This window comes from Eriocheir sinensis, unplaced genomic scaffold (assembly GCF_024679095.1).
Source record: "Eriocheir sinensis breed Jianghai 21 unplaced genomic scaffold, ASM2467909v1 Scaffold64, whole genome shotgun sequence".
In the NCBI taxonomy this organism is placed as follows: domain Eukaryota; kingdom Metazoa; phylum Arthropoda; class Malacostraca; order Decapoda; family Varunidae; genus Eriocheir; species Eriocheir sinensis.
The window spans coordinates 535641-544663 of NW_026111987.1; the positions used below are offsets into that span (position 1 = coordinate 535641).

Below are 9023 nucleotides of genomic sequence, written 5' to 3' on the forward strand. Positions count from 1 at the left end.
ATGAAATCTATACTTGCATCACCAAATTATATCCATATCTGCATCACCAAATTATATCCATATCTGCATCACCAAACAGTATTATGGAAACAAATGTGTAGACTTGCATTTACTTTTTTGTACATACCTTACAAACAGCCAGAGGGTGTGAGGGTGTGATGTCTAGTCTGAGCCTACCCCTCTATGGAATTAAGACAGATATACTGAATGCATTAAGTAATGTTTTTAATACAGGAATAAAGGAATAATGGTATTATTCCTGTATTCCAAGACACTTGGAAAGTATCAAATAACAATTAATAAATAGAAGGCAAAGCCAACCATGCATAAGGGACTTTTAAGACCAATAGCACAAACAGATACAACATACAAGCTATAACTGGGAACAGTAAGAAATGAAATACAAAATCATCTTAAAGAAAATAGCAAGCATAGGACCAGGGTCCAGAAAGAACGCCTGTACTGAAAATAGGAAACCAGCAAATAATTAATTTAAATGAAACTATTGTGTTCAAAGGAGTTTTGAGACCAAGAAACCATTAATAGTTGTAAGAATTGAATTCCAGACGGTTTTTGAATCTTACCATAGAAGCGCTAATAAGAATAATGATGAAAAATAAAATTAATTTGAAATTCATTTATTTTATTGCAAAAATATACAAGTGATAAGACTAAAATGTTCCTCAATAATCAAGGAGCAATCTGATACAGGCAACTTGTTAACTTCACAGAGACAATATTTCTCTTCTTTACAATAGGACTTTTCACATGTATAAGCATCACTGACATGGTGAAACTGAACACGCAATGTACTGTCTAATCACTTACATAGTCTTTGACATAATCCCTCATCCTTGGCCAGTAATAATAAGAGGCAATGTTTTCCTCTGTGGTATGTTGACCACAGTGGCCTGCATCATCATGATACTGGGCAAGGATGCACAATATGTCCTCCTGATGCAGGAAAACCTGCCGCCTCATCCCCTCGGCCCCTTTGATGAGATATAGTTTATCTGTAAAATCCTGCATGAGAATTTTTAGCAATTGCATTGTCCATTGCGCTTCGTTTTCCCTTTAACCCAGCGCGTGTGCACACACACACACATACACACAGATTTGTAACTTTATATCCAGGCACATGCTTTTGTTCTTGCCATATACATATAAAATATCTGGCATTTGGCAATAGGAACACAGAAAATAAACTCCTTTCTTTTTTCAGTATTTATAATGTATGAATTTTTGGTTGAATCTTGGATTTTTCCCCTTAATGGCACTGTCTTTTATAAGGCAAAAGGTATAGGCCCCATTTTTACAATGACTCACACAGGCATGCATGTCACCAAGAAGCACTGCAGTGACGAGACAAAACAAATCAAACATGCGACCTAGAAATCAATATCCAATTTTCCAACCACCACCAACAAAGGGAAAATAAGGTCAAGCTCAATGGCGTCGGTCGCCTCAGGCTTCGGGGCTTGAGCCCCGAATGTTTTGACTCTAGCCTGAACATTTTTCACCCCGGGCCCGTGCCCCGTCCTCCAAAAATAATAAATAAATATTATCCACTGTTTGAACGCAGTTGATATTACTGATGTAGCTCATACTAAAGATTACATTTTGAAGCCATATACCAGTAGTTTGAGCAGTTTGTAATTTACTGTGCAATCTGGTAGTGTAGCTGTATGTGTTTATCTTAGGTGCATGGTGGTCAATGCAAACAGGTCCCCCCCACCCACACACACACACACACAATTTTGTTTTCGCTCACTGTTAACTTCAGCCCCTGATGTTTTTCTCTTAGCCCCGAATGTTTTCGAACCCTAGAAACGCCCCTGGTCAAGTTTAAGAATTTTGGCACAGGAAAAGATGACCTGCACTGTGCCAATGACTTTCATGACAACCCAAATCACAATACTAAACTTACTCCTGTTATCTTGGTGATTTCAGACTCATTCAGCTACATTCATTAGTTTCTTATCCTTATGTAGAATACAGGCATGATATTAATTTATATTTGTAGTTACAGTGACAAGACAGCCAACATAATATCATTCATAACCCTGTTAAAAATAAAGCAAAAGTGTGTGTATATATATATATATATATATATATATATATATATATATATATATATATATATATATATATATATATATATATATATATATATATATATATATATATATATATATATATATATATATATATATATATATATATATATATATATATATATATATATATATATATATATATATATATATATATATATATATATATATATATATATATATACAGACAGAGATATATTATTACTGCAACCAGACTATCTCTGTTGCTAACTACTGAATTATCAATTATTGTACCTGTTGCTCCCTGAGCTAGCTTCGGCTAAGGCTTTAGGCTTATCAAATAGCCTTGGGCTATTTCAGAGGCATTGTCGAAACCTCCACAAAGTGTGAGAGTTAGTCTCATCTCAAAGGCCAAAGTGTACTCATCTCCTGAGGGTTCGGCTAGCAGCAACAACTCTCACGTCATCAGCCGAGTCAGTGAGTCAGTAACCACTTACAAAGTGACCAGTGAACTATAGGAGGTGAACAATACTATTTTTCTCATATCATCATTTCTGTGTCCATCTTATCTTTTCATTCATCCATTCATCAGTGATTATCATCCATTTATTCATTGGTGGTGGTTATTATTATCTATTATTATTGTGTGTCATTGTGTGGGTTTCTTGTGTTTTCTTTTTCTCATTGTTATCTGTGTGTCATTTTGTCTTTGGTTTAATCTTCGTTTTGGTATATTATCTTGTTATTTTCCATACTCGTATTGAACTATTTTGTGCTTAATGACCTTCACACCATTTACTTGATTTAAACGACCATAAGGTCTTAAGAGCAAGTAACGTAATTACTCTCACTTGCTACAGGTGTTGTTAATATTGTTGTTTCTTACTTGTACATTAAATTTATGTTAAGGACTATCTTCGTATTTAGTAGTGTCGCTCGTAACATTATTGGGGGCCTGTCCGGGATGATATGTAGTGGATTATTATAACTAATTCATTGTTATTTTCCACCACTTCATCTTCGCTAATCATTTATTGTTTCATGTATGTTCGTTCACCCCTAGTATCACTCCTATTACTTTTGTAATCACTGTGTCACTGTGTTTGTTGGTGCTGTTTCATGTGCAACGTGATTGAGTGTAGGGATTGACTGTGCCTTTAATAACTAACCACGCAAAGGCCTAGCGTGGAGACTTTATCAGTTCCTCATACTCTTAATTACGTTTTGCTCTGTTCGAATCTTTCCTGCGAGACACTTTCTCCCCATAGCCTACGAGACTCATTTTCTTTAGGAACCACTGACGTTCCGAATCAATTCAATACTTCACTCGACTCATAACTTGACCAGCTCAAACTCAAACGAGTACTTAATGCCAGATCCTGTTTGCAGATGTGGGTATTGCATTCTCTGGTCATTCTCCACTGGCTCGTTATCTTCGTCGAAGTGTTATCTTCGGCGAAGTGTTATCTCTTCAGGGGTCGCTCCCCTATCAATTGATCTCATGCCAGGATTGTGAACTAGTTAATAGTTCAGGAGATTACTGGGTCACATTCCAAGCATCACTTTTAACCATTAGTGGTTACTAACAACTTTCGTACAACCGTTAAATCGACTTGTACATCAATCAAAATGGTGTTCAACGTAGAAGAGTTTGTCGGTAATCCCTCTGTGGAGGAACTTAAAACAGCAACTGTAGCTGTGGAACAACTTAAATATATTGCTACAAACTATAATATTCCCTTCACTAGTCAAACAAGAAAACCCGAGTTGATGTCCCTAATTCTAGCTCATCTAGGTGACCCTGAGGAGGAGGCTGACCACCTCATGGAAAGCCCTACCTCTTTGGGTTCTGCAAACCCCGCAATCGCCCTAGAGATAGAGAGGGTGAAAATGCAGGCACTCCAGATGAAGCTAGAATATGAAAAAGAAGCAAGAGCACTTGAACACGAACGAAATGAAGAAAGTAAAGCACGTGAACGTGAACATCAATTCAGCGTGCTTCAGCTGCAGTCCTCAGACGGGGGGACTCGAACCCCTAATAGGTTGCAGATAACCAAATTTCTTCCTCTTATGCCTCAATTCTCGGATTACGATCCAGAAGCATTCTTTCGGGAATTCGAATCCTCTGCCATTCACTTCGATCTACCTAAGGAGGACTGGACATGGCTAGTCAAGCCCAAACTCAACGGTAAGGCCTTGGCAGTCCTAAACAATATCGAAGACCACTCCGATTACGAGGTAGTAAAAAGCGCTATTTTAGCAGCTTATGCAGTCACCACAGAGATATCGACAAACCTTCTGCAACATGAACAAGACATCTGGTCAAACATACTTGGAGTTTGCATCAGAGAAACTCCGAGCTTTGAGACACTGGCTTAAGTCGGCAGCTGTAACCACATATGACGATCTGGTAAACCTTGTAGCTCTAGAGGAATTCAAAAGGAAGATACCATACTCAATCATGTTGCACATCACTGATAAGGATGAGACTGAACTCTTAAAAGCCGCCAAATTGGCGGATGTCTTTTCACTAATACATCGCTCTATGCCCTCAGGAGACAAGAAACTTCAGCCTGTGGGTAAGTCAGGTGCAAGCTATAGCAAGGATGTAAAACCCGCAGAGAGTAGTGGTAGTGCCAAGTCTTTTCTCTCTTGCAGTTTTTGTAAAAAGGTGGGCCATCTCATAAAGAATTGTCCTGATCCTAGGTGTAAAGTAGCAAAGACCTCTACATTCTCTAAACCAGTCGCCTCTCTCAACACTCCTTCAGTACTTCCTCCCACTGACCCTTTTCAACCCTTCAGGTCTCAAGGTAAATCCGCTCTTCCAGGGATTGAGCAGCAGTACACGGGGGAGAAGGTACTCCTTAAAGATTTTCATCAAACCTTTCCCATACCTCTGGCTAGGGTGCACTTAAACTGTCCGTTGGTTGTGGGAGCAGTTACCATTGCTGTCAGTGAGGATAATTCTCTTCCTATCCCTAATGCTAATTTCCTGTTGGCTAATGATCTGGCTGGGGGACTAGTCGTTCCACCTATCATAACTAATGTCTCCCCATCAACCCTACAGCTGACATGGAAAAGGAGCAGCCTAACATTTTTCCTGAATGTGCAGTCACTCGAGCACAGTCTGTTGCCGCTGCTCCAGAGCCACCTCAGCCCTTACCAACCACCCTCCATCCTACGCCTCACGTTGGGGTTGGTAAGGTATTCACTGACCACTTACTTGCTGAGGCTCAAAAAGACGATACCACCCTGTCTCGATTTCATACCCAAGCTATACCTAAAGACCAGATCACTTCCTCACCTTCTTTCTATTACCAGGATAAAATTCTTATGAGATTGTATAAACCACCTCAACTTTTAGATGATGCCACTTGGGCTGAGCTCCATCAAGTAGTCCTACCCGTCACCTTAAGAGAGCCAGTGATGGAGATCGCTAATGGGAACCTAGCCGGCCATCATGGGATCAGGAAAACTTGTGAGAAGCTACTTAATGAGTTTTATTGGCCCGGTCTTAGGAAGGATGTTGCCTCATTTGTTAATTCTTGCCACACTTGCCAGGTAATGGGAAACCCAACCAGAATATCCCTCCTTATCCTCTTCAGCCCATCCAGGTGCCTGAAGAACCATTCTCAAAAATCATCATTGACATCGTGGGCCCATTACCCAAAACAAAGAAAGGTAACCAATACATCCTCACTGTCATGTGCCCTACCACCCGTTACCCAGAAGGTTTCCCTATCAAAAACATCTCTGCCAAAACTGTTGTATCCAAACTTACACACTTGTTTACCACTTTTGGCATCCCCAGGGAGATTCAGAGTGACCGTGGCACTAATTTCACGAGCGATCTCTTCACGGCAGTTCTCACCGAGCTTGGCATCACACAAACTTTATCTACGGCGTACCATCCACAGTCACAGGGAGCTTTAGAAAGATGTCACCAAACACTGAAGGCTCTTCTTCGTAAATTTTGTCACGATCAGGACCAGGACTGGGACGAGGCTCTTAAGTACCTTACGTCCTGTTTGCCATAAGAGAGACCCCTAACAAGTCCCTTGGAGTCTCCCCCTTTGTTACTGTATGGCCATAAGGTAAGAGGTCCCCTTAAAGTCATCAAGGACCAATTGCTTAATAACACCTCAAGCAAACTTGTCACTGTCACCCAGTATTTAGTTAAACTTAAAGACACACTAACCAAAGTTCGCTCCTTTGCCCGTGACAACCTCAAACAAACTCAAGGAGACATGAAGAAACACTTTGACACTAGAGCTAAAGTTAGAGAGTTCAAACCAGGTGATAAAGTCCTTGTCTTTATTCCAGTCCCAGGATCACCCCTGCAAACTAAATACCATGGTCCCTATACAGTCAATGAGAAGATCAGTGAACAAAATTACATTATAGACACTCCTAACCGCCGGAAAAGTACCCAGAAAATACACATTAACTTACTTAGATTATATAAAACTAGAGCTGGCCTTGCACCTGGCTCACCAGAGAGACCTGTATGTTCTATTTCGTTAGAAACCACCACCACTCATGCAGAAGGGACAAATAATTCATCCATATTATGTAACCCATCTAATTACCTGTCCCATCTCTCATCCTCTCAATCAAAAGACATCCTATCCATCCTTCACCAGTTTAATGTGTTCAATGATCATCCAAACCTGTGTAACCTCACCTCTCATGAAGTCAAGCTCCTCCCCGGCACCTCTCCTCTTCGTCACCCTCCATATCGCATAAGCCCCAGGAAACGTGACCAGATGAGGCAAGAGGTGGACTATCTACTCGAGCAGGGGCTGGCGAAACCCAGCCAGTCTCCTTGGGCGTCACCTTGTCTACTCGTCCCCAAGGAAGATGGACAGCTGCGTCTCTGCACCGACTACCGCAGGGTCAACGCTGTGACAGTCCCAGACGCCTACCCCCTGCCACGGATAGACGACTTGATAGATTAGTTTGGAAGGTCCAAGTATATAACATAGCTTGATTTATTGAAGGGCTATTATCAAATTCCCTCACAGAGAGCACAAGAGATATCCGCTTTCATCACTCCCTTTGGGCTCTACCAATATAATGTAATGCCTTTTGGGATGAGGAATGCCCCTTCAACCTTCCAGAGAGCCATGGATTATCTGTTACAGGATCTTATTGGAGTGTCCGTTTACCTAGACGACAGTCGAATTGTTACAGAGCATTGGGAGCAGCACCTTACGAGACTCAGGGATGTGCTGACAAGGCTGCAGGCAGCCCACTTCACCGTGAAGCTGGCTAAGACTACCTTCGGCCGAGCAACGGTGACGTACCTGGGCCACGTGGTGGGCAATGGCAGAGTACGACCCAAGGAAGCCAACATCTCTGCCATCCTTGAATACCCTGCCCCACTACTCGGAAGGCCCTGCGGCGCTTTCTGGGCATGGCAGGGTATTACAGGAGGTTCTGCCCTAACTTCGCGGCCGCCACTGTCCCTCTCACACGGCTCACGAGTGGAGCCGTACACTACTTGTGGACAGAGGATTGCCAGGCCGCCTTCGACCAACTCAAGAACTTCCTGGCCCAGGGTCCTGTACTCATCGCCCCAAACTTCACTCAGCCCTTTGCCCTGCAGACTGATGCCAGTGATGCCGCTCTTGGTGCTGTATTACTGCAGGAGGTGGAGGGTATCCTTCATCCAGTGGCGTACCACTCCAGCAAACTTAATATCCACCAGAGAAGATACAGCACCATTGAGAAAGAGCTCCTGGCCATCGTCTCAGCAATCCAGAAATTCGAATGCTACATACAGCCTGCTCAAGAACCACTCCAAGTCTACACAGACCACAATCCGTTGGCCTTCCTCAATCGCAGCAAGTTTACCAATCAGCGACTTCTCAGATGGTCCCTGTTTCTCCAGCCCTACAACCTGAATGTCAACCACTTAAAAGGGAGGGAGAACATCATCGCCGACGCCCTATCTCGCATCTAAAAACTCGACTTGACCAGAAGTCAACCACTACGACTCCACTGGGCAACAACGGCTACCTACAACTACAAATCAACCCAGTGGTGTCGTCTTCAGGGGGGAGGTATTACTGCAACCAGACTATCTCTGTTGCTAACTACTGAATTATCAATTATTGTACCTGTTGCTCCCTGAGCTAGCTTCGGCTAAGGCTTTAGGCTTATCAAATAGCCTTGGGCTATTTCAGAGGCATTGTCGAAACCTCCACAAAGTGTGAGAGTTAGTCTCATCTCAAAGGCCAAAGTGTACTCATCTCCTGAGGGTTCGGCTAGCAGCAACAACAACTCTCACGTCATCAGCCGAGTCAGTGAGTCAGTAACCACTTACAAAGTGACCAGTGAGCTATAGGAGGTGAACAATACAATTTTTCTCATATCTCATCATTTCTGTGTCCATCTTATCTTTTCATTCATCCATTCATCAGTGATTATCATCCATTTATTCATTGGTGGTGGTTATTATTATCTATTATTATTGTGTGTCATTGTGTGGGTTTCTTGTGTTTTCTTTTTCTCATTGTTATCTGTGTGTCATTTTGTCTTTGGTTTAATCTTCGTTTTGGTATATTATCTTGTTATTTTCACATACTTGAACTATTTTGTGCTTAATGACCTTCACACCATTTACTTGATTTAAACGACCATAAGGTCTTAAGAGCAAATAACGTAATTACTCTCACTTGCTACAGGTGTTGTTAATATTGTTGTTTCTTACTTATACATTAAATTTATGTTAAGGACTATCTTCGTATTTTCATCACCTCATTTAATGTTCGGGTAACCAGTTTCTTAAATTATCACCCTAGACAAAACTACTGTGTCGCTCGTAACATTATTGGGGGCCTGACCGGGATGATATGTAGTGGATTATTATAACTAATTCATTGTTATTTTCACCACTTCATCTTCGCTAATCATTTATTGTTTCATGTATGTTCGTTCACCTAG

General features: G+C 41.5%; 1 long non-coding RNA gene across 1 annotated transcript; it reads left to right on the plus strand.

Moving 5' to 3' along the window:
• The first annotated feature begins 2319 nt into the window (after nucleotides 1-2319).
• LOC126993585 (uncharacterized) lies at nucleotides 2320-8818 on the plus strand. Its single transcript, XR_007747991.1, has 2 exons — nucleotides 2320-2935; nucleotides 8765-8818. It is a non-coding gene; the product is annotated as an uncharacterized LOC126993585 (long non-coding RNA).
• Nucleotides 8819-9023: the final 205 nt, after the last annotated feature.